The 17746-nt window shown below is 49.9% G+C and overlaps 1 protein-coding gene across 19 annotated transcripts in view; it reads left to right on the forward strand.

Moving 5' to 3' along the window:
* The window catches only part of AGAP1 (ArfGAP with GTPase domain, ankyrin repeat and PH domain 1), a 517580-nt gene that overhangs the window by 375368 nt on the left and 124466 nt on the right, over window positions 1–17746 (forward strand). The gene's annotated exons all lie outside the window — the stretch shown is intronic.

Below are 17746 nucleotides of genomic sequence, written 5' to 3' on the forward strand. Positions count from 1 at the left end.
ACATCTCTGCTCCCCAAAACACAGGACCTCAGAAATCTTGTGACTGCTTTCCTTTGACATCAAAATGTCTGGGAAAGCCTGTGTCCAGAAACACTACTGCAGCATCCACGCGAGATGCCTTTATGGTGGGGATACAGAGGAAATTGAAGTCTGGGGGCACGTCAGCCCCTATCAATCAGAAGGCGGTGGAAGCGCCCACCAGACATGTGGGTCAGGCCCCCAGATGAGATTTGTACTTCAGCGGCATCCATCCAGAGCACGCATTCTAGAAAAATTATCATCATGTGATATCATCTAAAGGAGTCAAGGTGTGGGTTATTACCTGAGCCAGCACCTGGTTTTTATACACGACTTTCTGGGGGCACCAGCAAACTGTAAACCACAGTGTTAGCAACCATGTCACATTAATACCAGTTCCTGGACAAGTAATTGTTTCAAAAAAGAAATTATTCCATACAATATTCCTTTTTTTCCTTAAAATTGTGTTACTGATAGTCTGTTTCTCATTTAAAAGATTCTTTGATTTCTAGACATGTGGATAACAGATGCACTAGTATAAAAGTGCTACCAGTAAATGGATGTGCTGTCTGTCCTGTGGCTAGAACGTGGTATCACGGTGGTGTTGGTTATGCGCCTGTCACCCCATTCTGGTAAGCCTGTGGCCTTCCCTCTGGCACGTGGCTAACTACCATTTCCCTTTGTTAATTTTTGCAATAATAACTTTGCATTTTTCCCTAATTATAAAACATCGTAGTTTAGAAAAATTGAAAATGCAGGGAAGCTTTTTGCTTTAAAAACAAACTCCCTACTCTAAGTTTTCAGTTTGGGGGGTATACACCCTTCCAGTTGTATCTGTATTCTTATTTATTTCCAAAGTTGGATTATATCGTAACTGACTTTATAAATATGTTAACTTTCCACTCTCTAAAAACAGTTTGGAAATTGGAAACAGCCTCTATGACCAGCAGTAGGGGACTAGTTAAATAAATCATGGTAAACCCCTGCAAGGAGATACTATGCAGCCATGAAAATGTCTCTCCCTCTGGACAGACGTTCCTAGGTGTCCTTGTCCTATGGAGGGGCTTGAGCCTTGCTCTCCTGTAGCCCACCCCAGCCATGCCCCTACCACTCCAGCGCCTTTTCACCTGCTGGGCTGAGAGACCTCCCCCCTTGTGCATGTGGCCTCCCCACCTTGTGTCCCAGCAGAGACCACCTTATCCATAAGGCCCTGGTGACCCCCACCTAAAAGTGCCCCCACCCCTCTTCCCTGACTTACCTCCTCTGTACCCCTAATCACCTTTGTGATTTCCTCCTTTACTGTTTAATTTGTCATCTTCCACCACCAGAATGTGAGGGGGAAGACTCCGCCAAGTTTCCCAGGCCTAGAACAGGGTCTGCTGCCTCGGTCAGTATCCGCCCAGTTCAGTCAGGTTTTATGTAATGGGATGAACAGCTGAAGGTTATTATCTGCCACGTCGTCGCCCTGGATTGGGTGCTTTCTTTATATTGCTTATTAAATTTACTGTACAGCTCTGTGAAGTGGCACTGTTATCCTCATTTTTAAGTGAGAAAACGGAGTCTTAGAGAGTTTGAATACTTTGCCCAGGGTCACATAGCTGCCAAGGGTCATGTGTGAGGCAGGTGTGACCCACAGGTGGAAACCCGGGGCTGTGGGCGGGGCCACCTGTGTGCCTGTGTGCAAAAACCGCCTGAATGGAAAGAGTACAGACTTCTCCAGGATCAGAAGTGTTTTTCCCTGTTCTCTTTTCATCTTTCAGCAATAAATACATACTATTTATGGAAAAATGTGTTAAATAAAGTTAGTTCAAATAGGAATTCTGTAGTTAGAAAACACAAAGTAAGAGGTAAACATTTGCGAATTTCCACTTGTCAGTAGATATATTCAATTCGAAACCTTAATTTATCCCAAAACCAAGAACAGTGAGTCTTTCTTTGTGGTAATAGGAAGTGGTCCTTGTCTGGCTATGGAAGGGAGAAGAGCTAGGGGTGGGCGTTTGGGGCCCTGGGGGGCAGCCATGGGAGAGCCGGGACACCTGCGTCCCTGCCCCCATTCTGCCGCTTGCCACACAGTGAGGAAAATTAGAGATATGGAAGGACCTAACCGAAGACAGAGCAACTGGGTCAAATCGTGGGGACACTGTGCAGAGCCTGCCCCGTCTCCTGGAGGGCAGACATCATTCCAGCAGTAAGTGGAATTGTTTGCAAACATCAAGTGGCTACAGTAGGGTGCGTCTCAGCTTAGAGTTTAATTATATTGAGCAAATTACAGGGTTTCATAGTCTGTGCATATCCTCGTCTGCCCGGACAGGGAGCAAGGCTCTGAATCCTGCTCTTGCCAGCCCCATCCTCTCTCGGCCACGAAGCACACCTTGAACCAAGTAGGCCTTTTTCTGAGAAGTACCAGACGTGAAGTCAGGTATAAACAGACCCCTACTTCCGTGTGTGATCTCGTTTTTAATTTCTTCCTGCAAATGTGTATTGAGGTTGGATTCATAAGAATCGTGACTGTAACACTTGACAAGAGGGCGGTGCTTTCCCAGAGGAACTAGAAAATACTGTGAAAGTCCTAATTACGCCTCATCTCAGCCTGTTCTGCGCGCTGTCTCCATGTCATCATTTTGTTCTTTCTTCACAATTGAGCAGATCCACTTAAATCCCCCACGTAGCCAAGGCTATCTAGATCTGTTACTTTGAGCATACGTAGTGAATTCCATTTTTGTGCCCATTTTGCATGAAGCTTGTACATGCGTGCTCTCTTCACTAATACCAGCATCTCCTTTTCTCTTTTTCCCACTCATCCTCGTAAGAGCAAAATCTCTGTAGTCACTCTAGCTGCACGCACAGCACGCGTGCAGAGCCGAGCTGCCCCGGCCAGGCTGCCCCTCCTAGCCCTTGGGGTGTCCTCATCCCTCCAACAGCCGCACCTCTGAAGGTCAGGGTCTCAGGTCAAGCCAAATGACAAGGTGTGCTCGAAAGAGGGAGACAGCTTCCCCTGTGAAGAAGTGCCCCTGGGTCTAGAATGAGAAAACAAACTTGAATTTCACAGAAGAACATACATAGATCCATTTCTTCCTTTTCTGTGGCCAGAGCCAGGGAGTCAGAGAGGACACCGGAAGTAGCAATGGGGGCCGCTCCTGAGAGCCCTGGGCCGCCAGGAGTGGAGAGGGAGGTATTTACTGGTAAAAGCCAGTTGGGGCCAGAGCTTGAGACCGTGGAAGTGGGGTTAATGCCGGGGTCTGCATACAAGTGGAGTAAGAGACCCTTTCCGTCTCACACCCAGATGACCTGGAAGGCCTCACTTCCTGGGGTCCGCTCAGAGTTTCCTGTAGCCTGTGAGCCATAGAATCCCAAGGACTGGAGACAGCCGGCCCCGGCCACTAGCTGGACGGTGGACCATCCCAGGGTGTGTGGGCAGGGATGACTGGCAAGAGTGTATTCAGGAGAAAACTGTGGATTCGTCAGGAACCTTCTGCCGAAGTGGGGGGAGAAGAGGAAAAGAAATCTATTTCTGAGGAAAGGGGCGGGCAGAGGCACGGAGGCAGGGAGGAGGCCCACATCCTGGTTGGGGAGGCTGGTGGGCAGTTGCTTCTTTTAACCTCACCCCAGGGGATAAAAGACAGCAGTAGGGAAGAATGGGAATGAGCGATTCTTTGATGAATAGCGAGCGGCAGATTCCACTTCTGGCGCTGGGCTGCTGCACCCTCCCCTGACCCTGCCGTCAGCCACAGGGGGCTGGGCTTCTGCTTAAGGAAAAAGAGAAAAATGTCAGTTATTATGTTTGGGAACACAATCTTATCTTTCATTTTATTTTACAGCAATTTCCCCAGAGATCAACCGTAGTGTCTGATTGAACCATATTGACAAAATTTTTTAGCCACGTTAAAGAAAATGCTTTAAACTCAAAGCAGATCCCACTCAGACTCTCCAAACACTTTATTTTATCGTGTTACATTTTATTTTATTTTTGCCAGGACAAAGCGCAAGTTCTAAGACAGTGCTGGAAGTGATAGGATAAAACTGTTGTAGTAGCAGTGAAGTCTGTTCTTCTCTTTAAAAGAATGTTCTAGAATTAATGCTGAATTATTAACTGCTTTTTGTCAGAAGCGAGTTGAATCTGAGTTTTTACACACCATCATTAATTTTAGAGATGACAGCCATTTGTCATTTTTGTGGAGAAGACAAACTAAGAGCCACTCACTTGACCAATTCTGTTGAAGAAGTCTGTACTTTCAACTGCGTTTCAGAAATGAAATGATCTCTGGGCCGCAGTTCTGAACAAAGATATTACTCGTATCTTTATCCATGGGGTTATTGGTGGAGACAGTTATCCCGAGTATAAAATTTGACAGATTTTCAGTCAGGTTAAAATTATCTGTCATGCTACAAACTTTTCCTGCACTTAGCAGTCCGGGCGGGATTCTTGATTTGAGATTGACACAAGGTTGTCATGAGACCCAGCCGCACAGAACACAGAAATCGAGGGCAGGGTTTCAGAGGGGCTCTCCCATTTTCACTAAACCTCTTACATGCCCAAATCTTAATAGTCGTAATCATTAGATTTCCTTTGAGCTTTGTTCTTTGGAAAGAATCGCAGAGTGGGATTAAGATGGGGGTGCCCCTGGGCGGCTCAGGTCACGATCTCAGGGTCATAGGATCGAGCCCCACATCGGGCTCCAGACTAAGCGCAGAGTCTGCTTGACGCTCTTTTCCCTCCTTCCCCCTCTGCTCCTCCCCCTGCTCGTGTGTGCTCGAGCTCTCTCTCTCTCCCTCTCAAATAAATACAATCTTAAAAGAGAAAAAAAAAAGATTGAGGTGCCCATGTGTTAATACTTACGGCGGGAAACAGGCATAAACTGGGATTGTCCCAGGGAAAGCAGGATGAACGTCACCCTGGGTAAGCGTGGGGGCAGCCTTAGTTTCTCAGGGAGAGTACCCATGGGAATCACTCACTTTATGCTAGCACAAAATCCACAGTGTCCTCTTACGTCACACGATCAGAATCTTGGCCTTGAGATGCATCACGCCACGCCAGCCCACCAGCCCCTTCGTGGACTGGGCTGTATTTGCACCCCTAGAACTTAGAGCTTGCCAAATGTAGGAAATCATTAGGCTTCCTTTGCAACAAGGAGGAATCTTCACTACAGATCTCGGAGGGGAACCAAACAGCCCACCCTGAGCTACTCATTTGCCATGTGGACCTGCTACCTATTTGTGACCCAGTAAATATTTTAAATACAGTGTTTTAATAGTGTGTCAAAAGTAAGAAGTCATTAACCTCATCTTCTTATTAATGTCACACCAGATTGATTCCAGTGCTCACTGAACAGATGACCTTACTGTCTCAACTTCCTTATTCAAATGAGGGTGCTGCCACCGCTCACCTGCCACTAGTTAGAGACATGAGTGGGTTGATAATATCTAGTTTGCAGGCAGAAGAGTTAGAGGTCAACCCCAGCCTTGGAATCTACATAAAATGTGTAGCACAGTCATTAGTCATTAGCAGCAGGTTAGCAAAATTCTGAAACAGCAGGAAAGAGAAATACTGTCTTTTCAGTTGCCGTTAAAGGAGTCATTTCACGCTTTTCAAAAAAAAGAATTCATTGGACAAATCTTAAAATGGGGGGGGGCGTGTTTCTATATTTTTCCCAAAGATGTTTATTTTGTTAAAAGGTTGTTCAGATACAGAACAGGTACCCAAGGCAGCTCGTGATGCAGATTTAGGCTCATGTATTTTGGTAGCTTCAGCATCCGCACAAATCAGTCTAAAGCTGTGTGGATTCACAGTTGGATTAGTCTGTTCGGGTGTTGCACTATTAGCCGTTTCCGTGTCTTAAACCCATCATATCTTTCTGTTTTCTTCACTGCTCTTTCCCCAGGGCCTAGAACAGTATACCCCGCGAAGCGGGCCCTGGGTAGTTATTTGTTGAAGCAGTAAATACCTGGTGTCTGCACACACACATGCACATATAGTCAAGGTCGTGCTCCTCTGAGTGCTGAGCTTCATCACCTGTAGTCCTGAGTGGTTGCACGTTGCCCTCCATCAGCTCCAGGCTTCCTGTGGATGGATTACCCATGGAACCCAACTGTTCAGAGTTCCCTCACGGGCCGAGTGGCTCAGGGAGCAAGGGAGTCCCGCTTAGTAACCTCAAGCCCACTGACCGGGGCTATTGTTAGGGCCCAGGTGTGGCGGAAGGGAATGGAGTTTCGGAGGCCAGCGGGGCCTCTCTTTGAAGTGGCCGGGCCTTCCGTTGGAAGCACCTGACGCCACGGTGCTCTCGCTCCCCGATGGGGGCATGCCACCCACCAGCAGTAAGGGCTTGGGAAGCTCAAAGGTCCCTTTTCATAATCAAGCTGCGTGTCCCACGGCTTGGGAGAGAGCCGTGAAATCATATGGAACAAGGAGTTTTTCAAGTATTATTTTTAAGGACAAGACATTATTTCTCTGACTTTTCAAATTAGCATTTGATTTCATTCAAAACGAAAATAACCACCATTGACTTGAAACATAACAAAATGTTACATGGGATGCCTGGGGGAAATTGAGGTCTTTTTAAAAAGATAAAATTTATCACCTTCATGTGGTAATAATTTATTCTACAAAGTGCTCAAAACTGTGAGGAAATTTAATACAGATTTTCAGCTGGCGTTTAAATAATATTTAAAGTCTCCGGGTCTTAAATGTACAATTCTAGATACACTGGATGATTGTTTCCTCTGGCGTTCAAAAAAAAAATCTTACGTTTATGTTCTTTGTGCTGCCAGTTAAGTCTTGGGAGAAAGACCTTTTTACTGAGCACCTATTTTTGCTGGTGGGTGCCTACTGGAGGGACACTGCCATGTAAGAGAAACACCCCCAGACGAAATCACAGCACTGGGAAGGAAGACGGTGATAGGAGCCCTGTGTTGAGAGGGAGCGCGAAGAGGGGCCCAGATGTCACGGTGAAGGTCGTGTGGTGCTCGCGCTCCCACCGCTGAGGATCCCTCGAGCAGCCTGTCAGCAGCACTGTGTCTGTCTAGCCGTAGTCGTGGCATATCTCAAAGTAAATCTCCCAGGACCCTTTCTAATAGTTACCAGACTCCCCCGATGTTTCTAATGTTTTGGTATCAGTCGTGTGGTTTTCTGTGTTGAGAGTCCTCAGTTTCGACTTACTGGATGATTATTGTTTTAGAAAACCTGCCTACCCTTTGTGGCCGTGTGTGCATGGTGTTCAGGATCCACACTCCGCCCTCTGTGCTTCATGTCTGTCCACAGCATGCACCATCCTTCCTCGGATGCTGCGAATGTTCTCTGTGTGTCTGTTGTTAATATTTTTGCACTAGAATGGAAGCCAGTTAGGACAGGAGCCGTGTTTTGTGTACTTGCATTGTTCCAAGTCTGGAAGAGAGCTGGTTGCTGGTGAGCCATTCTGCCTCTCTGTCCGTTTGTCTGGCATCTCTGTGTCCTCGTAGATGGGGGTAGCGTGTGAGAGGAAGGGGGTAGTCAGGACGGCCCAGGGCCTCTGGCCTGAGCAGCAGGAAGGCTCAGTTGCTGTTGACTGAGATGGAGAAGGAGCATGTTGGGGCATGGCAGGCCAAGGGCAGATGTTCAGGATGGCTGTTTTGCCCAGTTTAGCTGTGAAGAGATTGAGGCTGACAGACATGAATTCCCCCAAGTCATACAGCCAATTGGCCAGGCTAGGATTTTGAACTGCCTTTCTGATTCTACAGCTGTGCTGGTTCCTCTTCATGGCACACATCATGGTTCTCTCCCTGCCCTCGATACGCTTCCATCTTATGCTACATGCCGAAGGCCATTCCGAGGACAACGGGCCGCTTCATGGAGGTGGGCAGGGGAGGAGCTGAAGTGCAAATTGGCCAGTGGCCAGCATGCAGGCTTCAGGGACTTAGTGGCTTGGATGGCTTCACACCCTGCTGGTGAGACAGGCATAGAGTTTCCAGAAGCGGCTGAGCAGCATGGATCCAGAACCCCACAAATACTTATTTTCTTGTACCCATACCTCAAAAACTGTCTTAATGCCATAATTCCGGATATTAAAAATATATGCAGAAGTGATGGTTTTGGTCAAAATTTTGAAATCCATCCTAAGCAGGAGAGAAATAATTAAGCAAAGTGATGGGCGCCTGGGTGGCTCAGTTGGTTAAGCGACTGCCTTCGGCTCAGGTCATGATCCTGGAGTCCCGGGATCGAGTCCCGCATCAGGCTCCCTGCTCAGCAGGGAGTCTGCTTCTCCCTCTGACCTTCCCCCCGTCTCATGTGCTCTCTCTCTCTCTCTCTCAAATAAATAAATAAAATCTTAAAAAAAATAATAATTAAGCAAAGTGAGAGACATATTCTGTTCTTTCTGAGGTTGGTTTGTTTGTTTGAAACCTGTAATTGACCCTGGAGCAGTGGGATATGTCACGACCAAATTACCTCTTTTTTCAGTCCGGGTTTCTGTGTATCAGGTTTTCTTAAAGCTGAGGACACCAGCACTCTACTTCTTCAAACCACATGATGTCAGCAGGTTAAGAACAGGGATGTGTCATGAAGAAGCAGCCTTATTTTGGTGTATTTCCGTGCCTTGAACAGAATGCCCTGAGTGAATGTGTGCAGGACCCTGGACAGAGCCCTCCATGACCCCGCCTACCTAACAAGCTCGATTGTCCTGCCTCAGACCTGACGCTTTCTTGTGCAGCAGTTGGTAATTTGACTCCATGTGACTTTTAATAGAAACAGCTAAATTCCTAAAGATGGGAAATTTACATTATCAAAGAGAGAGCGTACATTTAATTAACTTCTGTAATTGAGTTTTCTTCTAGACATGCTCAGTCCTTCCCCAGCCTGCTCCACCGCGGAGCCTCCCACATGAACCAGGATCTCTTTGTCAGCTGCTAGTCATAAGCACCAAACTTGAGAAAAGGTTGTGGCTGATTATGTAAAAAGAGAGAAGGCTGGAAAGAAACAGACATCTCTTGAAGTGATTTCATTTCTACCTAACGGCCCTGCTCTGAGCGTCTTTGCATTTTTCGGAGTATGCTGGACTAATTCAGCTAAAAATCAACTAGAGAACAATTTGATTTTTGACCCTCAGGTGTAAAATCCTGACGTGCGTTCCCTAATATGTACCTTCCCAGCATGTTCCCACATTGCCTTCCTCAGGCTCTCGGCCTCACTCAACCACAACACGTTCTACCTTTCATCCCCTGAGATCAGATCATGGTCGTCAATGCAAGCTGGCCATCCGGCCTGAAAGAAAACTAGAGAGACTTGAGAGGAACAAGGCCATTCTGGCTGCAGCCATATGCTGTGCTCTGCAGGAGGAGGGGAGACTGGGATGGCTCCCTCAGAGGAGGGTGGAACATTCCGGGGTCTGCCATTCACCCAAAGCATAGAGCCAGGTCCTGGCAGGTGGCTGGAGGCCCAGACCGTCAGTGCCATGGATCCCCCACCCCGCGCTCGGCAGCTTCAGCTGAACTTTGTGACTGTACCCAGGCCCCTTTCTGACCCTCACTCTGATACCATCCCTGCATCTTGTTAGACTGTGACGTTGACTTGGTCTTCCTTATTTGATTGCTTCGTAGCATTTAACACAATGACCATCCCCCCTTTTTTCTTTCTTTCTTTTTTTTTTTAACAGCTTCATTGAGATAAAATTCACATAGCAGTACGTCTCTCTCACTCAAAGTATACAATTCAGGAGTTTTAGCGGATTCACAGAGATGTGCAGCCATCACCACAGTCCTTTTTAGAACGTTTCCATCACCTCAAAAAAAAAGAAAAATCCTGCACCCTGATTCGTGATCAGCATTTGTGCCTCTATTTTTAAGGCCATCACAGACACGTTTCAGTAAGTAAGGGCTTCACGTAAATGAAGATCAATCCCAATACTTGAGTTTTATTTACAGAGACATCTTGGTGCGACTAAACGCGGCCCAGGTAGGAGATGGTTCTCCCCCACATTTTCTCTCCATTCTGGCCCCTCCTATTGTCTTCCTTTCCTCCCCACTTTGTAACTCAGTCTAACACTGTGGTGTCTCTTCCTTCCCCCAACACCTGTCATCTTCCTCGAACCCCCATCGTGCCCCTGCTGCCCCTTCTTCTGACACCGTGTACCTCTGTGTGAGCACCGCGAGCGGCAAAGGGAACCGGACAATATACCAGGCTCTGAAACATCTTCAGAGATTGGGATTTAAGTAAACCTCCTCCTGTTGAAAGCTCCCGTCAAAAGGACTGTGAGAAGGGGCGAGGTTTTGAACTTCACTTCACACTCACCTTTTAACAGAGGCCGGGATGTTGTGATTTCCTTGGATGGCAGAGGTGGCCTGTTCTTTATTTACCAGCCCGCACATGTCTCTGAGCTTCAGAAAGAACAGAGCCCTTCTTAAAGATCCAAATGAGCTTTATATGGTTGGCCTTGTCTCGAAGGAAATGTGTTTTAATTCACTGGCTCCTACATGACTTCATCTTGGGTTTTTAGAAGGTCTTAGCCCTCGACTGATGCCCCCTGCCCCCAACCCAGCAGCGACAAATAGCCCTGTCTTTGATCATTTTGTATTTTTTTAATACCCCCCCCCCCAAAAAAAGGATTTCTAGGAATATATGCTACCTTATACTGCCAAATGAGTAAGTTAGGGAGTATGTGAAAGCAGGAGAAGGGGAGGGCTGGTATGCACACACCTGTCCTCCTTTTTCCTGCTTTCTTTGTTTTTATATAGATGCGTACTTCCTATGAACATACATTTGAAGGTTTTCGTATTGTCTTCGACACATCGGACATTAACAGCCAGCCAGCCCTGGGGACCATTAGCAGCTCCTCGGGTCATGTGGGTGGCTCCCCGCAGCAACTTCTTGATGTCCCCTCTCTCAAACCCAGCCCATGAGCAAGAGTGGTGGGAGGTGCTCCCTCCAGAGTCTGGGCCGGGGGCCGGGGATGTGCGCTGGGACAGCCAGCCCTGCCGCCGCAGGAAGAACCGTTGCTGTTGTTGGGATATGGTGGGGAGTGGGGGTGCACCACCCCTTCCCAGTGCGGGGCCGAAGGACGCCTTCCCCGGCAGACGCATTTCCAGACCCTTGGGAGCAGCAGGGTCTTGAGAGTCACATGCATAGAGCCCCGCGGATTTGAATATCAGCTGAGATATCAAAAACCTATCTACACACCTGGCAGTGACAGCTCTCACCGAGGCAAGCTCCCTGCAACAGTTCATCAGAAATGGGCCAGATAATGATCGGCTGGGCAGATAATCGGAGGAGAGTTAATTGTAAGGTTCGATATGGCATCTTGTCAGCAGAGATAAGTTGTCACGTTTTCCACTTGAGCTGAAACTAAATGATTGTAAAATAAGTTATGAGTGTCCTTGGGCCTGTCTGCCGGAATGATAGCTAAGAATACATTCCTGGCCATCCGTCTCAAGCAGGCTGCTTGATATTTATGCGAATGGAATGTTATTTTATTCCCCTCTGGTCATGCTTGTCAGCTCTCCGAGTGAAAAGTGAGGCGCGTCTTTGACTCATACTTCACGTACCGGAGCCTGGAGAGACTGCAGATTGTTATCATTATTGCTCATATTATATATTTTTTGGGGTGTGCGTTGAACATTGATGCCCGATTGGGAAGAACTAATGGCTGACATTGAGCGCACGGGATGGCAGCAGACCGGCCCATCCCGGCTTGGCGCCACGTGTCCGGGGGCCTCCGAGTCCCTCCGTCAAAACCGGTTTCGATGTGGAGTAATGAGGCGCTTGCTTTTTTAATTTGGCATGCCTCTCTTCTCTTCGCGTCCACCCTCCCGTACTTAGCCCTGTCGACGGTCGTCAGCTGTCCCGGCTCCCCGTAATTGATACAAAATAAAATGCATTATTTGTATTCAGCCAGGAGGAGCAGATTGCATTCCGTGGGCTGCGGCTGGAGCTCATTTACAGCGTCTGAGGCCGGGCTTTCTGGGCCTCTTCACTTTGAGGGATACCTTGTCAGGCAAGAGGAGTCATCGGAAATGGAAAAGCACAGCATGGAAGCCTAGTACATTTCGATTGCTCATATTTTAAACCAGAGGAATTTAAACAACTCCTCTTAAAAGGGAGTTCTCAAGATCTAGAAGCCAGGGGCGTTCATACGGCAGCTCAGGACCCAGCTAACTCGAAACGTAGCTTTCTCCGCATGACCCACCCCTGGCCTCTGGAGCAGTCCAGCCTGCCGGAGTCCTGTCTCCTGCCAGGGCCCCCCTGACCCACCCCCCACCCCCCCCAACCAAAGGTCCTGCCCATCCTTGCCCTCTGGCCCCATCGCCTTCTCTGTGCCGAGCAGTGGGGGTCTCTGTGCTGCAGCAGGCCCTTCCCACAGCCAGGCCACCTGGTCCCCGCACACACAGCCTCCTCGCCCGGCCATGCACTCCTGAGCTCTCCCTGCTTCCACTGACCCCAGCCCGGGGCATCTGGTTTTTCCAAATACTTGTGTCACCGTCCTGGGGCCCCCACCCCCGACAATCCCCCCACCCTAGACACCCAGCCTCTAGGTGGCCACAGTGTTGCTACCTGGGGAAGTAAATTCCTAGGGCTGGGGCCAGGGGGTTTGGGGACATGGGCGCGAGCGGGGAGAAGACACGAAAGATGGGCTCCACCTTCCCCTGCAGGCGACCTGGAAAGTCACTGCCCCAGCTCGTCACCTCTAAACTCCAGCAAGGATGGTTCTGTCGGTGGGACCTGGGCCCTATGCGCGGCGCATCGGGCAGTGGGTGGGAAGTGAGTCGTGGATTCCAAAGTGCTTTGTGCCCATCGGTTACTAATTCATCTTCCTCCGTATCTGAAATAGAATTTACGGGGCTTACAAATGCTGATCCTGCTTTTCTGTTTTCATTATGACAACCCTGTGTCATCTTAAAAGCTCATCTCCATCCCTCCCTCCAGTGGCTGGTTAGGGCTCATGTGTTCTGTTTCTCCCCCCCACACACCCTCCCACCCCAGGGCCTTCTCCTGACTCAGTGGTACTTTGTCTCCCTGTCACTCTCACACTCGCATTCTGAGTCCTTGTGGCCCAACCAGTGGTCCCAAGTCACATTTCTGTTTCTCAGGGGGGCCATGGGGCTGGCCGGCCGGCCTGCTCGACGCAGGAAGGTGGGCATACAGACGGCGCCTTGCCTTAGTTCCTTCTGTGTGCGGGGGCGCTTGCCGTGAATATCGAGTCACATGCGTGCAGCTGATGTGCTCACTATACACATGACCCCCCCTTCCTTCTCTGTTCAGGTAACATGGCTCCAGAAAAAAAGGCTTTCCTGAAGGCATCGAGCAAGAAAGTAGATAGGCGTTCCTTCACTCCTAGAAAGCGGCTCCGTGGGGCGGGGGTTTTGCCCTTCTCTCTGTGATGAAGCCCCGGTGCCTAGGAGAGCCGGCTCGTGGAGTACTCCGCGCTCATGCACTATGTGTGGCGCACTTAAGGCTTCTTTAGGGGGAAGACTCTCAACATAAACAGACTCATTCACGGAGTTAGATGTTCACCTTAAAGCAGGTTCTGGACAGCTGGAAACTCACGTGCTCGTGGTTTTAGGATGAACTCACCAAGTGCTTCTCTGTTAGGCAACAGAAAGCCGCGCCGTCCACCTGTGGGAGCACTTCTCGATGGGAGCTCAACTCTTTATAAAACTTAATGCCACAAATATGCATGCAGCTCCCATTTTCATTCCAGCTGTGTTCCAGGCTGTGTCCTGGTGAAGAGGCTGAAGCAAGTCCCTGCCTCCATAAGGATCACATCTCGCCAGGAGGATGTTCGTCGTCAGCAGGGACACAAACACACGGGGGGCGGGGCGTCACACGTGGGGAGCGCCGCCTGCCCCGCAAGGCAGTGGGACTGGATGCCAGGCAGCCATGGGCAGCGGCCAGAGTGGGGAAAGCCTCTCTGGGGGCCTCTCCTTTGGCTTCTTAGACCCACACCCTCCTAGTTTCCCTGTGATCTGACGAGCGTCGAGCTCACTCTGCCTTCCCCACAAAGGAGGAGGCTGTGAGCTGTGTGGGGTGCTCCGCAGTCCCACCGGGGCTTGTCCACCGATGGGGCTGGTGGCAGTGCTGGCGGCCACCGCGAGGGCATGGCAGCAGCTGGTGGGGCGACCTTGACTGGAGCAGGGTCAGCTGTGACCAGACACAAGCAGCAAAGAGGGGAGAGGCTCAGGGGGCTCTGCTTTAAAGAGGATCAGAAATCAGGTGGTGGCTGGGCAAGGGCATGGGGTCACGGAGGGTTTTGTTAGAAACGGGAGACGGTATAATAATACAGCACGTTTGATGCAGGCTGGAGAAGGTATGAAAGGCAGGGGGCAAAGTCGCTCTGGGGGCAAAATGGGGCAGAATCCAGTTCCCAGGACGAGGAGGCCCCGGGTCCATGGGAACCAGGGACAGGAAGGAGGATGCTGTCTTCTAATTGCTGCTTTTGGGGGTTTTTTTATCTTCAGCAAAATGAAAAATGATGTCTTTGTGGGGGAGGGAGTGAGGTGTGGGGCATTTGAGGAGAACAGAGGAGGTGTGATACAGCCTCTTGGAGAGCGGGGAGCAGCTTTACTCTGGGAACGTAGTGAATGGAAGGGCAGTCCAGAGGTCCAGCCCCGGTGAGCATGAGGCTCTGTTCCTCCAGCAGGACCTGAGTACAGGTGGAAGTCAAGTTGGACGAATGATCAGGAAAGGTAGAGGGAGAAGAGCGCCACTAGATTAACCCTCAGAGTGTGGGTCCTGGTGTAAGTGAGCCGGGAGACAAAAATAAGACTCCGAGGAGCTGGTTCCCCACAGCAGGCCTGGGTCAGGACCATGAAGGCTAGAGAGAAGGAAGGAGCTTAGCGAGGCGGAGGCATGAGAGGCCAGGACGCTGAAGTGAGCATGTAGGAGGAACTGGACGTAATCACTCCTGAGTGAGGATGGGGTGAGCTGCTGCTGAAACAGTCAGTGAGCGAAGAAGGGGCAGACGCCAGGGGTCCGTGGGTGTGAGTGGGCTTACGGGAGGGCATCGCTTCAAGGGGATGGGGCTGGAGGGCAGGGGGAGTGGTCTGCAAGCAGCAGAGGGGGCAGGAAGGACACCTGCCCCCACCTGTGTGCTCCCTGGGGGTGGGAGGTATGTGTCCCCCCGCCCCGGGGAGAGCCAGGTCATAGCAGGTGAAGGGAATATTCTGAGAGGTTTGCTCTCGCTCTCGTGAGGGCGTTTGCACAGACAGACCAGGAGGAGACTGAGCAGGTGACGAGGAGTGGAGCAATTCCGATCCTGCAGGTCTCCCTGGTGCCATTTTAGACCTGTTGGTTTTCTGTGGTGGGAGCTGTCCTGTGTGTTGTGGGATATTTCTCAGCATCTCTGGCTTCTGCCTACTTGATGCTGGTACACCTCCACCTGTCTTAGTCTGATAACCAGAAATATCTGTGGACATTATCTGGTGTCCCTGGGCAGGGGTTTCCAGTTGAGAGCCAGTGGCTTAGTGGGACTCGGGAGCCACAGGTGGATGGGTGCCCTGGTGTGGAAGGGTGCCCACGGAAAGGAAGGCTGGAGAGGCTGCTGATGGGCCGTCGGGGGAAGGCAGGTGTCACTCCTACCTCAAGGCTGCTGCTCAGCCATTTGCTTCAAGTGAATCAGAGATTTCTCCCTGAATTACAGATATTCCAAGGTATCCAGAAAACTTGGGAATGAAATCGCCCGAGTCCCTGTTAATGACTTTAGGAACAGTTTTCTGCATCTGGAATGGAGGGAGATCCCTGGACACAGACACATGTCGTTTTGTTCCCCAGGAAGGTGAATTATGACTAGTATTCCAGGGAGTTTAAGGTCATTCCCAAGTCAGATCCTAAATTAGGATGTTAGAGAAGTGCTTTGGGTGAATACAGAAAAGGAAACAGTGGTAAACAGGATAGCTCATAAAGGAGAGAAAACATGAAGTGGATTGCCCTTTATTGTTTAAAAATGGCCAAAAATGTGTGTCAGTGGGGCGGCCGTGTAGCCCTTCAGCAAAGCATTTGACGAGAGTGTGTGGCAGTTTCTCCGTAGGCGAGGCCACGGATCTGTAGTGGGACGCGTGGACGATGTCTTGTTGCGGGGTCGCTCACCGGCGCTTTCAGCTGCGTCTGCAGGTTGGAGGCTGTTTTGACTCCTCCCGGTTTAATGTCTTTTCTGGTGTCTTGGGTGGATATACCAAGTTGTGTGCTCAGAATGAATAGCCAAGGCAATGGGGAAGGATCTACAACGTCGGGGGGCGTGCCCTGCTGTGTGAGGCACCAGGACGCCTTAGCCGTCGCATTCAAGGCCATGTGCTGTTACAGGACAGACAGACGGAAGGAATCCCAGAAGGGAATAGAGAGCACAGACATAGAGCCACCCCACATGGATGGCAGCTGTGACATGACCATCCGTAACTCAAGGGTATATTCTTAACATCTTGCAAAGGACGTTGGTGTGTGCCTTAAAAAGGAAGTACTGGATGATAGGAGGGACCTGGGGATGCCTATGTGGTAACAGTGCCGCCACTCTGTGCTCAGCATCGTACAGGGGAAGTGGGCATCTGCAGCTGCCCTGGGGAACAGGCATGCCGCTTAGATCCAGATGACTGACAGACAGCCCAGTGCGGAGAGGAGAAATGTTCTTTCGGGAGAGAGCATTACAGCAGTGGAGTGGCCTAAGGATCAAGACACACAGTTGGGAATGAAAATGGTGCATTGAATTGAGTGGATGCCCAAGGGACAGACTGAAAGAGCAAAAGGCCAGCCTGCTGTCTCAGAGGCCGGTCGTCCTTGCCCGTTCTCCTCACCCTCCTCCATGGTGAGGCTTCAGCTCCTCGGGGGTGGGGGCGGGGGGCGGTCATTGTGACATTGTGATGGTCCCGTCGTCTGTCAACCATGCCTGACACAGGGTAGGTCCCGAATAGTCAGAGAGGATGGGTCAGAGAGTGAATGATGGCTTACCACCTGGGCAGAAAATACCTGAAACGAACAAAAAATAATCCCTTCTGAAGTGTGAGCGTTGAGTAATGCTATAAAAGGGTTGCTTCGGGACCAGCTAACGCTCTCGGATCCCAAGGTCCCTTAGCAACACCAGGCGGCCTCTGAGCCCTCAGAAATGATGTGCACCTGTTCATTAGATTAGCCTTTTTTTTTTCTGGGACATTTACAGTTTTCATCTGCTATCCAGTGGGATCTAGTATTTTTAAAATATGTACGAGAATTGCTACTTTTAGAAGAAGATTAGACCCCGCTGAGCAGTCTCCAGGGTCTGGTGCCGTCCGGTGCCGCTGGGTTATCCTGCGGGCACTTTGGGGTGGTCGGGCCCCCACGCCGTCCTACTCGTTTCCCTGACACTTTACCGCCTTCTACTGCGTCTGGGCTGTGGCCGCTCGGAGGGAATCTTTACCTGTTTTTCTCAGTGATGGAGCCCAAGCACCTAGAAAAGTGGCCCACAGTAGGCGCTCAGAAAATACTCGTTGAACGAATGGAGCGCATCGCAAAGCACTTGGTGTCGTCCGAGTTTACAGAGAGTCCGACTCGTGAAATAAAGAATTCTTCAGGCCCTGCAGGCGGTCGGATGGTGCCTCTCCTTCACATTTTGGGAAGACTCTCTCTGGTTGAAGTCCATGTTTGTTCCCTGCTCTTTTAAGCACGACTCTCGTGTTCTCTTGGATAAAGAGAAAGATGGACGTACTAAATCGGTTTCACTTGCAGTGAATTCACACGTGTGTGCAACGGTCTTAAAATTTTATAAATAGCTTCAGTGAATCAGTAATTGGCAGGTCTGCTATGGAC

Source organism: Mirounga angustirostris, unplaced genomic scaffold, assembly GCF_029215605.1.
Source record: "Mirounga angustirostris isolate CCGP_5_RB_7025 unplaced genomic scaffold, mMirAng1.0.hap1 SCAF_3, whole genome shotgun sequence".
Classification (NCBI taxonomy): Eukaryota; Metazoa; Chordata; class Mammalia; order Carnivora; family Phocidae; genus Mirounga; species Mirounga angustirostris.